An 18,735-nucleotide genomic window follows, 5' to 3' on the forward strand; every position below is an offset into this window, starting at 1 on the left:
GTTGAAAGAATTTCATCACGCAACTTTTTTGCGAATGTCAGTATCGTTAGGCGATTTAAGAGATGTATTCACGTCAGAAAAAAATCAGTCTTGTTGAAAATAAGGGAAAAAACGGGACATTTTCTAAAAAATAAAAGTAGCCATGATCAAAATTAGCTATAAAATTACGGATATGTCCCTTAAAATACGATTCATATGGTCACTCTATACGCACAAGTTTCTGTCCCGTGGACTGAAAAGTTTACGCACCTCGTTCTAGTTTATATTGGTGAAATCTATATGGACTTTTTGCTATTATGTTTTCCGTATTTATTGTAATTACGGTCTATAAAATACACATCCGTCTCCAATACATATATTAAACTGATCATCAGCATTACGTGATTCTTTTCAACAGCATTGGGAATTAAAAACAGCTTCCTATAAAAATTTACTCTCCGAACCAGAGTAATAGCCGTTTTTAACCTCATTATTAAAGAGCAAAAGAAATGACAGAGCAACTGATTCCCATTATGTTTGATCGATGAGTGATCATCGGGAAAAACGAAACCTTCGTCTTTTAAATCAGAGAGATCTCGGAAACTAACTACCCACGTCCAAAACGACAAAAGCAAAAAAAAGTAAAGAATCGAAAACGGATTCCCAGAAGTGACGGAATCCCGAAGGTGGCGCTGATCCCGATCCAGAAAAAGATTTCTCCTCGACGAGCACAAACTTCGGAAAATCTTCGGCAGTCCCGGCAAAGAGCAGCGGCGCGCAACAAGCTGTTTCACCTTGGCTTTTTTTAATCATTAAATTACATTCGATGCGTTTCTTATTCTCCGCGCAGTGTTAAAAATTGATAAATATTTGAAATATTTTATTTCTGTGCTGAAATTAATAGCCTGTATCTGAAATATTATTTTCGAAACTTGCAATTTTATTTTTTTCCCAGTCTTTTTCTGAAGAAATAATGCTTTCCTCAAATTTTTAATGAGTTTTTACGACGGAAAATTAGTTGTGTGAAGCAAATTTAAGGAATCATATTTATGAGGTAAGTGTCTTTTGTTTTAACATGCTGAAAATTTTAAAATTTCTTGAAATATTCTGTATGCATTCGTGGATCGTGTATGTTGTAGAAATTTTTTGCATTATTCGATGCGTTTCTTATTTTTCTCGTAGATTTCTGAATAATAGATAAATTTTATTGAATGTAATTTTTGCTTGATTTAATGGCTGTATCTGACATATTACATTAAAAAATTTGAAATTGTTTTGTAACATCAGAGTTTTCTAAAAAAAAAAAGTTTGTCTTTTTCAAATTTCACGAAATATTCTGTGCGTTTGAGGAAAAAAAAATCTTGTAAGTGATATAAATTTTTGTATTTATTGGAAATTTATTTGTGTGTGAATTTTTCATTATTTATGTTTTGTAATAAATTTCTTTTTCGCTAGGTGTTACAAAAAATAATTGAAGTGTAAATATTTTCAAGCTTCATTAAATAGGAGGAGTTTAAGATATCTATAATAAATTTTGTGAGAAAAAATTTATGGAAAAATTTGTTATAAAATGGAAACGAATATTCTTCCCGTGTATTTATTCGAGTAAATTTCTCAGTTTTAATTCTACTTAAATATTTTTTTTTTAGATTTCAGATTAGAGGGAATTTCTAAACTTTAAAATTTGAAAAATCTTCGTATATGAACTTCAATCTTCGGATATTAAATTCGTGAAATTTTAAATTTTTCAGATACAAAACAATTTTTAAACTTTCATTTCATTCAAGTGAATTTTTTCAGATACGAGTAAATTTCTGAATCTTGAATTTCAGAAATCCTTCGCATTTAAATATCATAAATTTTTTATTGTCAATTTATAAATTTTAGAATTTGAAAAACTTTCGGATGCAAAAAGAAAATTCTGTTATACATTTTAAAATCGCGAAAGTGAATTTCTTCGGATGCGAGTTAATTTTCGAATTCTGAAATAGATAAATATTGGATCTAATTAGTTGTTACGACGGGAAATAAATTTGGTGCCGTAAATTTTAAGTCTAGTATTTATGAAGTACCTTTTTTGTCGAAAATTTTCAAATTTCTTCAAATGTGGATTTGAATCTTTTAAGCGATAGAAATTTTTGTATACATTAAAAAACTTATTTTGTGTATGAATATATATATTTTATTATTTATATTTTCTAATAACTTTATTTACTGAATTTACTAATTTACTACTGCATTTTTTGTAACAAAAAATTATTTGAATTATATTTATTAAGGCTTCATTAAAAAAGAGGAGTTTCAGAAACCTGTACTGAATTTTTCAGGAAAAATTTATAGGTGGAATTTCATAATTTTAAATAATTTCATCGGAGTATATTTCTGAAATTGAACTTAATAAATTCTTCCTATGAGAGTCAATTTCTGAATTTTAAATTTACAAGTGCATTTCAATTTTGTTATTTTTTCCGAATTGTCATACTTTGAATTTTAGAATTCTGGAACACAAAACTAAGTAAATTCTGAATTCTGATTTTAATTTCATTCCAGTAAATTTCTTCGAATGCGAGTGGATTTCTGAACTAAAATTTTAATTCGTTATTAAATTTCGAAATCAAATTTCTGAATTTTCTAATTTAAAACTATTTGTATTCGAATTTACATTATTTTTCAATTTCCGATATCTAAATTTCTAAATTCGTGTGAATAAATTTCTTCCGATGAGAGTAAATTTCTGAATTACAAAATTTATCAAACCTTCGTATTTAGACTTTAAAAAAATTATTGCCAATTTCTAAATTTTGGAATTTGAAAACTCTGATGCGAGTGAATTTCTATAAAATATTTTCAATCTTGCAAGCAATTTTTTGAATTGTAGTTTCAATTCATGTAAGTAAATTTTTTTGGATGCCAGTGAATTTTTGAATCTGGAAACAGAAAACCTTCGTATTCGAATTTCAATATTTTCCGGATTGTCAATTTCTAAATTTCAGAATTTCGGAATTTTTCGGATCCAAGTAACGTTCTGATATATACATATTTCTGTCCCATAAGTAGGTTTCTTCTGACGTGATTGAAATTCCGAATTCTGATCATAATTTCGTATGAGTAAATTTTTTAGGATACGATTAAATTTCTGAATTTTAGAATATATTATTCCGATCGGAAGTAATATTCTTTGAAACTGTCAATTTTTGCTGGTAACTTTCAGAATTTTAATATTAATTTCATGCAAGTAAATTTCTTCGGATGCTGTGAGATTTCTGTCAATTTCAAATGCAAATACAAGGCCACAACAGACAAACTGCCCAACGAGGTGGCTGAGAAAAAGATGTCCATAACAAGTATGGATGTCATATACAGTCAAACCTCGTTAATAAGTCACTATTGGGAGAGCAAAAATATGACTTGATAAGCGGAGTGACTCGTTAAACGGAGTAAGCCATAGCCGTACCAATTCCTGCTTGAGGAAAATTGGAACTTCCAAAAAGTGATGCGGTAAGCGGAGCGAAGTGTCAACCGGGTGGAGCACTAACGAGGTTTGACTGTATTAAAGTAATTCATGTAAATAAATTTCTTCAGTTGCCAGTAGATTTCTGAAGTATATTTTAAAGTATAATTATATAAATACAGTAACAGTCAAACCTCGTTAATGAGTCACTCTTGGGAGAGCAAAAATATGACTTAGTAAGCTGAGTGACTCGTTAAGCGGAGTAAGCCATAGCTGTGCCAATTCCAATTGCGAGTTCCAAAAAGTGATCCAGTAAGCGGAGTGACGTGTTAACCGGGTGACGCACTAACGAGGTTTGACTGTATATTGATGCAGAGGACATGATGCTTGAAATGTCTTCGATTTCCACTTACATTTACATAATTTACATATTTATAGACATGAATGTATTTAAAACAAAATATACTTCTACATACAGTCAAACCTCGTTAATGAGTCACTCTTGGGAGAGCAAAAATATGACTTGATAAGCGGAGTGACTCGTTAAACGGAGTAAGCCATAGCTGTGCCAATTCCTGCCTGAGGATAATTGGGACTTCCAAACAGTGATCCGGTAAGCGGAGTGACGTTACCGGATGCTATACCGGAATTATACCGGGTGACGCACTAACGAGGTTCGACTGTATACCTGCTATCAACACTCTCTAGACACCAAGACAATAACTATATTTCATTTGTTTATTTTAAATCATTTTATATTTCAGTATGCAACTACGTTAATCTTAATTACTGTACCTGAATATTGCATACAGTATTCATTATGTTTTATAAAAGTTTAAGAAATTGAATAATTTTCTTTCGATTTTATGTTGAGTTGGTTTTTTTTAAAAAATTGATTTTTAAGCATTATTTCTCTCTTTTTCCCAGTTAAAATTGATTCAAATTGATTCAAATTTTAAATTTAATAACTACTAAATTTAATTACGCACTATATTTATGTTCCTTAATACAAATGTATACCGTATTTTTTGGAATATCCGGTGTGATGCTTATGCTTTTGTAAATATAATGTCAGCGATTATGGTGCTGCCATTAAAAAAAGCGCTGGTTATTATTTAGTAGAATAACCTCATTTATATATATATAAATAAATAAATAAATAAATATATATATATATATATATATATATATATATATATATATATATATATAAAAGTCTGCGGCGCATATTTCTAAAAATAACCTGTCTATGTTAAGCTAAATGTGAAAAATCGGGTATTGTACGTAACCGGTTATTATGCATACTTACTAATCGTCTTGTTAAGTTTGATAAATTTATTTTACCGGGGTGTATGCATAATACCCAAGCGTCGTTGATAAATTTTATAAATACATGAATTTTATCGCCTTTATCTGTGATTATGAGTACTTGGTGAATTTCATACATATGAAAAAAAAATTCTAAACGAGTCTAACATGTGGGATGAATTTAGTCGGACTCCGATATAATGATAAAAAATTTTACGATCTCACCCCGATGTAATGATGTAATACACGTATGAATTAATATTGTACAGTGCAATCTATCAAGTTTTCCAACGACGTAACGCTTGGGTATCATGCATAATCGCCGGTAAAAGTGATAACGTTTTCATTACTTATTAGGTTTACCAACGACACTTAGGTACTACGCATAATCGCCGGAAAAAAGTAATAAATTTAGGAAAACATCAAACTCCCAAATATGATAGGCAAATATGCATAATAACCGTAATTATGTATAATAATCGGATTTATCACGTTTACCGCAACAGGTATATTGGGTGATTCTTTCCATAATTCTTAGATTTTTTCCACCCCGCTTTAACCTCATTTATAATTTGATGTATTTGTGTCATTTCTTCCACATAATATCCACGCTTGAATATGAACCATTTCTTCCCATTCACTTCATTTTTTTTTTAATACTTTTTCCCGTAACATTAATGGCGGAAATTTTTCCTTATAACAATAATTTCCAATACGTTATACTCATTGAAAGTCAGAATTACTTAATTTATCCAATTCAATTGTAATTTTTTTTTCCAAACTATGAATAGGTAATTTGATTTATGAGACATGAATTGATTTTTAAAATCTTTCGATTAAAAGTATGCAAGTTTTTTGTGGTTCTGTAAACATGATAATAAATTGAGTTGCCGAGAATGCAATTTCACATTTTAATAGCAAATTGCTAACGGAAAAATTGACCATATTTCTTAGAATAAGTAAGGAATTCGAAAGAAAATTTTCTTAAACGTCAGACCTGCATCTTCACACGGTAAAATTCAACTTTCACGTAATAACCGTTTCCTTGTATTCTACAAACGAGTATTGAAGTCTCACCATCCCAGCTAAATTTTCAAAGCTGGTTCTGAATAACTGAATGAAATTTACTTATCGTAATTTTCTAGAAGAACTATATACAACATAACCATAAGCACTGCACTTGCGAAAAATTGTGAAATAACACCTGAAACTGGTCAGAAACACCGCATTTCACATAATCCCGCCACATCCGTGAAGCATTTTCTAACTTATTTTTTAAAGTTTGAAGAATCTTTTCGATTGCATTACAGACTTTGACCTCTTCTTTTCACCCTGAAGTTGCATGTAATATGAGTCTGTAATATTAAGCAGTATTGAAGATAGCCGCTTTGGTGGTCGAGTAGTCATAGTGACGGACTCGAATCACGAGGATCGGGGTTCGAACCAAACCTTGGTCGGCTGAAGGTGGTTTCCTGTGGTCCCCAACTTCGAGCCGCAAATGCGAGCCGATCTCTACATTAAGATGCCTCGCCACACAGAGCGGCAGGCCTACAAAGATAAATTATTACACTTTACTCATAGTAAGAGGAACTGATGGCAGATGGCGGCACTATGCATAACAAGCATTACACAGAAACAAACTTCACGCCAGGTTTCACTACACGTACACGCGCATTCAAACATGTACCAATTCGTTAGAGGTTCCATAGAGCAATATGGACGAGGTGCATGTCTGGTTTATTAGTAGTAGTATTGAAGATACGCAGAGAGCAACAGGCCTACAATGATATAATTATTTATTCATTACACTTCAATCACTATTAGTTGAGAAGAAACTCATAGTTGAAAAAATTGATTGCAGATGGCAGCACACACATAAGAAGCATTACACAGAAAGAAACTTTACGGACGGTTCACTACACGTACGCACACATTCCAACATGTACCAATTCGTTAGAAGTTCCGCAGAGGAATATGGACGAGGTGCATGTCTGGTTCAGTAGTGGTATTGGAGACAAGTGAAGGATTTGCATCGGGAGGATCCGGGTTCGAATCTCGCTGTCACCTTAGTGGTGGTCGGCTGAAGTTGATTTTCTGTGGTTCCCAACTTCGAGGCACGAATGCGATCCGATCTCCCCGTCAAAAAGATTCGCTCTCAGAGAGCAACAGGGCTACAGCGGTACAAATATCCAATTACTACGCTTCACTCGTAGCTCGAAAAATAAATGGCAGATGGCAGCACTACAACAAGCATAGCACAAAAAGATACTTCACGTTAGGTTCACATTACGCATGCGCACATTCCAACACGTACCAATTCGTCAGAAGTTCCGCAGGGGAATATGAACGAAGGGCATGTATTGTTTAAAACTACCAGTATTAAAACATCCTAAATTAGTGGCAACATTAAAGCTATGATTGCTCAGGGTTTTAGAAAACACATAATTGGAGAAAAATGTCTTTAAACGCCACAGCGGCAAGAAACATCTCATGTCCAAAAATATAATTTTTGAACACATTACCCTCTGCATTTCTTCTTTGACACTTGAATATTATGTTATAATATTCATTAAAATTTACTTATTTTTATTATAGTCGATCTGCATTACTGAACAGATGTTGAGAATTCAGATTATCAATTGTCTGATTTTTTTTGTTTTTTGTCGAGAATTTTGTGTGTTTCTGAATACATCCATTCTTCGTGAACGCTTTGATATCTCCCTCTCTCTCTCTGAGATGTCAAGCGAGGTGTATCCGGTTCTTCAAAGTTCATTGTAATATCCATTGTGTAGTTCTTGAAAAATGAATTTTTTTAAACGAAAATTAACAAAAATTTTAACCTCTCAAGCCTCCAAATTTATGTTGCGCTGAACCTAAGCGTTGCAGCGGATAAGCCGAGGAACACAGATTATCGCTGAACACGGCCGGTGAAAAATAAAATCCGGTAGAGGTACTTACACGTATTGAAAACTGAAATCCTGAAATACATCAAGGTACCCACGAAATATTGATTAAATGCTTCTCAGGGAAAGATCCAACTCCTTCCTTTTCCCCTATATTGGATTTAACAAAGAACGAAAATTTCTCTTCTTATAAAATCGAATTCATCTCAATTCAAAACGAACAATGAATTCGTACGTATTAGGCGCACCAGTCTCTTTCGGAAAAACTAATTAAAATTTCCACGAAATCAAAATTCATTTCCTCGAGAGAGAGATATATCTATCTATCTAATATTGCCATTTTCATTTTCTCCGTGAAGTCATTGTATGATTAAATATCGATAGAAATAATCCTTAATCTATCAGAAGAATCATTCTAACTCAAACAAAATCTCGTCATTGAATATGCAAATCTTTATTAAACGAATAGAAACTTTTTGACAAGTAACTGTAGGAAGGATAAAGAGGGAATGTGTTCTTTATATGACGAGAGGTAATTACGGTTGTACTGACTTACTGATTAATCTACTGCACTGATTATTGCCTGAGGTCTGGCATCTCGAATTTCTGAGACTGAACATCTCGTCCAAAATCGGAATCGAGCAGCTCTTTTCCGCTCTCTCACCGCTAACAAATGTCAGATACAGCTGCTCTCACGATTTCTCGTCTAATTAAAAGGGTTCTGAGGGATGGCGTAATAAATTTTTATCTAATTACTACTACTTCACCTCACACAACGGGAAAAATTCTCATTTGTCGTTATCGCCTCCAGGGATCTTTTGTCATTCAGCGATGATACGCTGACGTTAATCTCCGCGTCCTACCAATTACGGTTCTGTGGTAGAAAAGTAGAAAATTCCAAACTTTTGTGATTCAATTAACTCCGTTATCAATGTATGCTTCTAATAGCATCCGCCACATACATCGTAAGCATTGAATCTAAATCACAGTTTTCGTGAAATATCTGATATTCAAAAGTAGTTTTGGTTGTTCGAAGTCATTATGTGATTGTTCTCAATAGAAATAATCCATAATTCTTCCAAACCAAATCGTCATTGAATATCTAAATCTTTATTAAACAAATCAAAACTTTTTGACAAGTACAAAATCCTGTGGAACCAAAATCTCTTCCATAGAGGAAAATGATAAGTTCCCACTTAATCGAATAAGTTCAGCAGCTTTTCCCCGTTTAATCGATTCACACGACAACTGCTGATACAAGTCAACTGCTGATACAAGTCAACTGCTGATACAAGTCAACTGCTAATACAACTCAACCACTATGTACATAATATTTTTATTGGACAAAACATTTGAAATTAATAGCAAATATCAAGTTGAAACTATGAAAAAACATAATTTTGGGAGTAGGTACTAGTCTCAGTATCCAAGTTGTCTTTAGTACGTAAATTTAACTATTTTTGTTCTCTTTTGAACCCATAAAGGACGCTGGCATTTTTTTGAACAACGAAACAAGAAATTTAAAAATTCTGTGATCGTTGTAATTCAATGTAATTTTAATATCATTTTGATGGCTGATTTATTCTAAAGCTTATTAATATCGATCCTTCATCAATTTTCAGTACAAAAACTATACTAATGGTGTTGAACAGCAATCGAGTTATTGGCTGTAGGATTGAATACTCCGCTTAATCGGATATTATGTGCTAGAACCGTTGATATCTCTCCGTTTAAGCAGGACAATGTAAATGATTTTAAAAACATCTTAAAGTAGGCCCTGAATCGAAAACACTCGAAAACTTTCGCGTGATATATGATGTTCAAAAGTTGTAGGTGGTTTTTCGAAGTCACATGATATGATTAATGCCAATAGAAATAACCCCCTAACCTGTCAGCAGAATCATTCTAATTCAAACCAAATCGTCATTGAGTATGTAAATCTTTATTAAGCGAATGGAAACTTTTTGACAAGTAAATGCAGAAAGGATAAACTAAACAGGGATGCGTTCTTTATGGTAAGAGGTAATCACGGTTGTGTATCGACTGGATTATTGCCTGCGGTCTGATATATCCTCGAGTTTCCGAGATTGAACATCTTGTCCAGAATCGGAACCGAGCGGCTCTTTTCTGCTCTCTCCGATAACAAATGTCAGCCACAGCTGCTTTCGCGAGGTCCCGTCTAATTGAAAGGAATCTGAAGGATGGCGTATATTAAAGTTTTATCTAATTAATATTACTTCACCTCACACAACGGGGAAAAATTATCATTTGCCGTTATCGCCTCCAGGGATCTTTTGCCATTCAGCGACGATGATACGCTGACGTTAATCTCCGCGTCCCACCAATTACGGTTGTGTGGCACGGAAAAGTATAAAATTCCGAACTTTTGCGATTGAATAAACTCAATTATTAATACGTGTTTCTAATAACTCCACGTCCTAAGCGTTAAATCGAAAACGCGCTGAGAGCTTTTCGAGGAGATATCAGATATTTAAAATTTGCGGTGGTGCGAAGTTTTTGAATTTTCGGACGCGGAACTATATATATATACCTCGTATTTTATTCCGAATGCGTCTGGTGGAGGGTTTAGAAAATTTTATGGCATTTCTCGTCCACGTAGATTCTCAGCGAAAGGCTGTTGGAATGCGTGAAATATCTGCATGAGGGAGAACTTTATTGACGCTATACGTTTTGATTCCTATCGAGTATATCCAGCTGTTTTGGTGTGAATTATGAAAAAATATTGGTATTCTCCCTCCTACACTTCATCTTCCTATTCAAATCGTGAAAAAAAAAATTTTTAAATTGAGTCCATAAATTTTGTAAAAGGATGTTATTCAAAATATAGAAATAGGGTGGAGAGAATGCGATTTCCATGGAAAATTTCATTCATCATAAATTTGATCAAATCTAATTGAAAAATCCGGCTCATTTCAAAGAAGCTAGATAATACCAGATTGTTTAACCAAACAATTTGAAATGTTTTTATTTAGCTTAAATTTAAATGTGGTCATTACAATAAGCTCAAAAAACACACATTAGGACGGTTTGAAACTGCCATCTAATTTTCTAATTATACGGTCGCATTGCAAATGACCAGGCTCTTCGCAAAAAACCAGAGTTTTCGAATACAAACCTTCGACTATACTTTGATAGTATCGAAGTAGATATTCTAGAAAAGCTTACTGAAAATCTTATCGAACATCAAGATAGGGGGAAGGCAAATTATTTGAGGACACAACTACAAATGATGCTGATTCACATAATCTTCATTCTAACATGTGCCTTCAACATATTTGATTTAGTCAATATTTAGATCAATGGTCTTCAACCTTTTAGACATCGCGGGCCAAATTGGAACTTCTCACTAAACCCGCGGGCTATCAACTCATAACTGAGGTATTTATATTAGTTATATGGCCTCCAGATTTACAATTGCACAGTGACATCTTCACAGAAGATCCAACTGGTTGTCCTTTTCTTAACGATTTGAACAGTGGTCCAAGAAAATGAAGATTTGATTTATTCTGAGATTATATCTTTTATTAATTATCAATTTTGATTGTTTCTAAAATACTTTCTTTCGCCAATTCTAGTTCCAAAAAGTGCCAATTCCAAAAAGTTTCTAGATAATTAATTCCTTTTAATTATTTTGAATTTATTTTCAATGATTATGTAATTATTTACTCCGTTAAATCTGGAATTATTTGCATCAATATATCTTGAAGTTATTTTCCTGATTAATTCCGAAAATATTGCTTGCATTAATTTTGAAATAATATCTTTTAGTACATCTGGAATTGTTATTATTTTTAACAATTATCAAATACGCTAGTTCCCATCGATAACGATGAAATTATTTCTTTCACTTATTCTGGAAAAATATGAGTTTCAAAAATCAATTCTCATTCAATGATTCTGGAATTATTCTTTAATTTGCTTGAAATTCTTATCTCAATTGTGAAAAAAATTCAATAATTTAAAAATTATTTCATGTATTATTTCCAAAATTATTATTTTTTATATTATGAAATTATTTTTTCTTTAGAGTATATTTTTGTCGGCGTTCCTATGCATTCTGTAATCAAGCATGCCTTTCGGATGCCAACTTTTGTGCATGTAATACATGAAATCAGGGCCCTCTGAAAATTATCCCGATCATCACATTATTACATTATCGAAGAAAACATGTTTGAGCCTCGTGCTCCGTTTTTCATTGGCTCGTAGACATTTCTTTCCTAATCTTCTTTTGATATTACTAGCCATTTTTTTAATCAGTCGGAGGGCCACGTTAAAAAAAGCTCTAAGGTTCAAAAGTGGCCCGCGGGCCATTCTTTGCCGACCCCTTGATTGAGATTATGCATTCAGTTTTGAGTTACATCTATGCGTAATCCGGGCAGCTGAAATCCTGAAAATACCGAGATCTCAATAACCGAATTTGTAATTAAATTCGTTCTCAAACATGCGTCACAGATTCGAAAATAAAGAACATTTATAAAATTTTTGAGATGAAACTTGGACAAAAAATTGAAGGCAATATTGAAATATGACATAACGGCTCCGAATGGCATTTGTTATGAAGATAATATGCAAATCATATTTCATATGGAAAGATGTATTCAAATACTCGCAATATAAATGCCATGAATGACGTCACTATTTACAAATTCGAATCTCATGCTTGACTTTAGCAAGCATTGTACATTAGGTTGTTGGAAATTAGAGATTTTGACTTGTTGGGATCCCGATAGTGTCAGATATTGCGATGGTCATAGAATTTTGATTGTCAGGATTTTGATTTCGTCGGGTCTCCGAGGTTAGCTTACTCAATTTAGATAGAGTGGAATTTTGGATAGTCTTAGGAATTTGACTTGCCATTTTTTCAGCGTTGGAAGTATATATAAATACAAATACAACGCAACAACAGGCAAATTGCCCAACGAGGTGGCTGACTTAAGAACATCATGGATCCCCGAGCCATTTTTTGAGGCCCTACCTACTACTGCTACACCACACATTGGTACCACTTTACACTGAAGTGCCAAAAGTCATGGGTTACCTCTCAATGTTCGAAAATGCCACGTCAACAGCTATACAAGAAAACTGTCATCGACCGAATTCGACTACACCATTACTACCAGTGTCTCGACCAGTCGTGTTTCCGTAATCAAAGACCTTGGTGTTTTCTTTGACTCCAAGCTTGCATTTATATCATCATATATATGATCTCACCAGTAAATGCTTAAAACTGCTAGGATTTGTTGTGAGGAGCAGCAATAATTTCAAATCAATCGCAACAATCACGACACTTTTCAGGACGGACTTATGTGCTCCCGAAACTAGAGTACTGTACTATTATATGGAGTCCTCACCAGGCTCGTCTTAAGAGTATCATGGGCCCCTTTTCTTCTCTTGTCCATCTCAATAAATATTGCTGCACTTCGCCATGTAAAAGGAGGTCCCACACGATATTCAGAGGTATCCCATGACTTTTGGCACTTCAGCACTTCCGTGCTGAACCGTGTTCTAAAAATGATCGGCAGGCTACGACAAGAAGCTCGCAGGGCCAAATGTGGCCCTCGAGCCATGCGTTGAAGACTCCTGCCTTAGAACAAGATTGCTCACTTCATTGGTTAGAAAACGTGTCTGGGTTCATTTAAGTCATATGAGGGTAGCTTGAATGTTTGTGGCTTACTTCGCTTGAAATGATCTGTGCCGCTTTCTAATTTTGTCTCGGGTAACTGAAGTGATCTGCAAATATGCCGCGGGTAACTAAAGTGATCTGGGAATGTGACATGGGACCAACTGAGTGCTTTGGAATTATGCCACGGTTCACTCAAATAATCTGCAAATATGCCAAGGGTTCTTTAACTGATCTGGAACTGCACCGCGGATCACTTAAGTGATCTGGAGAAACTGAAGAACCCGCGAGACACTCAGGCTCTGACACAGATCACTCAAGTGATCTGTAAATGATTCGGGTAGTTCATTTTTGTTGTAGAGTGTTATCGCCAAATGGCTGGTGTCGCCTTGCTGGCGGTTGCCAACACAGTGCCAAGCGCACTGAGAGAGAAGAAGTTTCCTTCTCCCTCAGTGCGCTTGTCACTGTGTTGGCAACTTCTCTCTTCTTGAAAATTAGGTTTGAGGTCGCGGGACGCATCAGATTAATCCGAGGGCAAAATTTAACCCGCAGGTCATAGGTTGACCATTTATGCCTTAAAGTCAGAATATCGATGGAAAAAAAGTTATCGAATGTAGGGGTTACCGCTATGAAAAATCCACAACACCTAATATTTAATTCTTAAATCTATATTAATTGTGGCTATACAGAAAATTACACGGAAATGCAAGCAAATAAATTACAATAACATTACATCACTCGAAAATGCTGAGCCTTATGGTTGTTGCTAACAATTGCGGCAATAATAACAAATACAAACATTTTATTTTGCTTCGATAACCCGTCCAACAGTGCGTTCTGTGAAAATTTCACTGAAACTTCAATCTTATTAACCATCGAACTTATTCGCATCCATTCTATAGGTTAAGCAGCATTAAAAAAATACTTAAAATATAAATTAGAAGGAACCCTTCCATCAATAATGACGGCAAATATAAATGAAATACAGAAGAAAACTACTTATGGAAAAAATTTTCTGAACGGAGGAAAAAAGATCATAATTCTCAAAAGAACTTTTCAACTATGTCTAGAAAACTTTGTATTATTCAGGTAAAGGATCGCAACTTTTAAATTTATTATGCAAATAGGCTTTAAGATAAGAATACTTAAAATTGCCGCAGAATATAAAAAGATACACATTTTATTCCTCATTATAAATAACTTAGTATAAAGAATAGTTTGAAATCGAATTCATATACGAAATAAGATTTTAGATAATTACTCCAATACTTTATAGATAATTGCTACTTGTGTGTGATAGAAATCACTAAAATTTTATAAAATTTATTTTATAAAACGTAGAAAATGCCTACAGGAGAACTATTTTTTTATAGTAATTATGTTTCTCCCCCATAATGTCAAAAACTCGGTAATTACAAACCATTTTCGGAATATATTTAATAATTTAAAATGAAACACGATGGAAAATTTCCTTTTTCGCATTTGTTTTATGCGTTTCTATTTCCAGTTTTTTCTCTAAAAACGGGAATTTAATCAAGGAAATGAAATCCAAGTTAATTTTAAAAAGTTTACGATTTAAATAAGTTTTTCTTACGGTAACTGAAATGACATTTTTCTTGGATTTTTTAGAGGAAAAAACAATTGTGTGTCACATCCATCTGAAATAATGCTTGAAATTTATACTTTTCATGTATCTTTGTGATTGAAACAGACATAAGAAGATTAAAATCCAAGTAATACGAGAACAGTACTCTTGTGAACCGAATGGTATTATTACGAATGATTCATTGAGAACCGATCAATTTTCAAAATTCATATGAAATAATATTTTAGGAAATTATTGCAATACTTTATAGGTAATTTCTTCTTGATGGAATATGTCACTAAAACGTTATATAAAATTAATTTTAAAAAACGTAGAAAATGTCTACATGATAACTATTTTCTTACAGTAATTATATTTCTCATCAATAATACCAGAAACTCGGTAATAACACATTATCGGAATATATTTAATAATTTCAAATGAAACGCACGATGGGAAGATTCCTTTTCGTATTTGCTTTACGCGTTTCTATTTCCGGATTTTACTCTAAACCTGGGATTTAATCAAGGAAAAGAAATTCAAGTTGATTTTACGGTTCAAGATTGGAATTAGTTTTTCTTACTTTTCTTACTGTCACTTAAATGGCATTTCATTTGTATTTTTTCATAAAAAGATAGTTGTCACATCCAACTGAAATAATGCTTGAAATCTCGCTTTTCATGTATCTGTGTTAGTATTTGAGACAGAAATAAGAAGATTAAAACCTAAATAATACGAGAAAAGTACTCTTGGATCTAAGATACTATTACGGATGCACAATACCAATCAATTTTAAAAATTCATATGAAAAATAAGATTTTAGATTATTCCATTACTTTATAGGTAATTTCTACTTCATAGAAAATATCACTGAAATGTTCAATTTTTAATTTAAAAGAATATATAAAAATTCTGCATGATAACTTTTTCTTCCAGTAATTATATTTTTTCACCCATAATGTCAAAAACTTGGAAATGAAACGACATTTACGGAATATATACGATAATTTAAAATGAAACACTATGAAAAAATTCTTTTTCGCATTTGTTTTATACGTTTCTATTTCCAGTTTTTGGAATAAAAACTGGAATTTAATCAAGGAAATGCAAGTTAATTTCAGAGAATTTACAATTTAAATTAGTTTTTCCTACTTCTCTTACTGTCACTTAAATAGCATTTGAATTGTATATTTTAGAGGAAAAATTCGTTTTCGCACATTCAGCTGAAATAATACTTGAAATTTACGCTTTTTATGTATCTGTGTTAGCGTTTGATACAGACATAAGATTAAAATCCAAGTAATTCGAGAAAAGTACTCTTGAATCGAATGATATTGTTACGAATCTTTCAATGAGATAAGTGATAATATATTCTAAATACTAATCAGTATCAAATTTCCAATGAATAATGCAGTTAAATGTAATGTGAAGTGATGTCTTGATGGATTGGCCAACACGGCTCCGAGTTGAAATAACAACCCCCAAATAATTGAAGATTTTTATTTATTCTAAAATGATTTCTTCCATTAACATGAAGAAATTACTCCATTCTGAAATTCGTTTTTCATTCATTCTGAAACAGTTACACGTAAGTTTGATAAATTTTGTTATATTTATCATTTTTACCGGCGATTACGCATAATACGCAAGCGTCCCTGGTAAATGATGAATAATAAAAAGTTAATACTTTTACATCGTCGAATATGCGTGCTCCGCAAGTAAAGCTGGTTTGATAAAAACTGGAAATTTATCGCTTAGTGGTGCGATTATGCATAATATCATCACGGGTGCAATGTCAAATGCATAATACCCTATATCTGGGGAGCGATTCTAATATTTGTTAAATAGAAATTCGTTAAGGACCGATTGCAATATTTGTTAAATAGGAGTTAACTATCGGAATTAGACACAGACGGCTTTTTTGTCAGCCCAGGATATCAAGGCAACAGATATATTCTAGATATTATACAGAGGTGAACGCGGAAAGAGAAGAGATACTTGTCTCCACCGGGACTCGAGCCCAGGCCCTCTTGCATACCGGGCAAAGTATGCTGCCATCCACACCACTGGAGACACGCCCTACTTTCCTTATTTCACGCACTGCGGCGTGAGGCACTGAAGTAGAGGCATTAGTAGAATCTCTTAACTTCAGGAAATGGCGTGGGACTACTGTAGATGGCAATGAAATAAAGAAGGCAGGCTCGTGTCTCCCGTGGTGTAGATGGCAGCATGCGCACCCGGTATACAAGAGGGCTTGGGTTCGTGTCCCGGTGGAGACACTTGACTTTTATTTCCGAGTTCACCTCCGCATAATATCTAGAATATATCTGTAGCTAGCCTTGATCCTTGGACTGACAAAAAAGCCGTCTATCTCTTACCCCGATATAGCTCCTATAATTATCTCCTATTTAACAAATATTGCAATCGGTCCTTAACATAATGAACTTCTATATATATATTTAACAAATTTTACAATCGCACCCCCCCCCCTGATATAGGATATTATTCATATGGCATTGTGCCCGTATGGATAATATGCATAATCACACCACTAAGCGCCAAAATTCAAGTTTTTATCAAACCAGCTATGCTTGTGAGCACGCATAATCACCGGTAAAAGTATAAAATTTTTCAGCATTTATCATTTACCAATGATACTTGCGTATTACGCATAATAGATTCACAAGCACGGTCATTCGAATAATAACTCTCGTCACGGCAACGGGGGCGAGCTATCATGTTTACCAATACCAAATGTCGATTATGCATAATATGTGGATGAATTTAGTACAGTGGCAGTTACCAATAAGATGAAGGTCGCCAAGAACACTGGCAGAAAGTAGATAGTTCCTAAAGAGATAGATAGAGCTGGAGAAACACGCATATAGTTATGCTGTCTCACTAGCTTTTGTAAATATTTTGTAAAAATTTTGTAAATAGAAATATTAGCCTACTAATCGAAATAAATTTAATATGTGAAAGTGATGAAAATATTGTCTTAAAATATGCGTACAAATGGCCGCATCCTACACATGAACAGCAGAAGTACGATTTATCATGTTTATACCAACGACGCTTGGGTATTATGCACATTCGCCAATAAAAGTAATAATTTTTATGGTATTTATTGAATTTAACAACGACGGTTGGGTATTATGCAGCATCGTCGATAATAGTGATCATTTTTTACTCTTCTAAGACGGCCACTCTGCGTTCCGCAAAAACAGTGGACCTCTGCGGAGGTGACCACCGAATAGAGTATGCTGCTACTACGATACTCGATATAACGATAAATCCCTCTACAACGGTATTTTTCAAATCTTTTTTAGAATAACCCATAGTCTGTCATTTTAATTTCTCTCAATACTTCACTCAACGTTAAACTTCTCTCGATACAAAGATATCCATTACTATGATTAACCTCTCTATAACAATATTGTTTTAGAAGGATTTTGAAAACCCCTAAAACTTTTATTATTTATCGATCGAAATATTCGGTATATATTTTTTTTTTACTTATCTCGCATGTTTCAGTTCTTCGGGGGCATCTAATAATATCTATATTTGGCATCACTTAACCACCGAGAGTGTTCAGTATAGCTACTTTGCGTGTGATACACAAAAGTGTACTGCGGTAAACCCCTTTACAGGAGCGATACACATATAACTGAATTTATTTTATCAGCCAACCAATTAAAATATTCTGCAGTGAATAAATACTCAAAAACGCATTTTTTGATGATACTAAGACGTTGATTCAGAAAATTTGCCAACAGCAGCATAAATTTCATGACACGTGAGATGATAATGTTGCCTCTCTCTCGGTATAACGATATCAAGGTTTCACTCAATTTTATGCAAAACTTGA

At 33.5% G+C, this 18,735-nt stretch overlaps 1 protein-coding gene across 1 annotated transcript in view; it reads left to right on the forward strand.

Annotated features, from left to right (window-relative positions):
* Positions 1–691: 691 nt before the first annotated feature.
* Positions 692–18,735, forward strand: part of LOC149064944 (orexin receptor type 2-like) — a 135,807-nt gene continuing 117,763 nt past the window's right edge. Inside the window, exon 1 of the mRNA XM_089255167.1 lies at positions 692–1,033. The gene's annotated coding sequence lies outside the window, so the exon portion shown is untranslated. The remainder of the gene's footprint in view (positions 1,034–18,735) is intronic.

Source organism: Pholcus phalangioides, unplaced genomic scaffold (genome assembly GCF_987345545.1).
Source record: "Pholcus phalangioides strain wild (caught in Gottingen) unplaced genomic scaffold, Ppha-v1.0 ptg000042l_1, whole genome shotgun sequence".
In the NCBI taxonomy this organism is placed as follows: Eukaryota; Metazoa; Arthropoda; class Arachnida; order Araneae; family Pholcidae; genus Pholcus; species Pholcus phalangioides.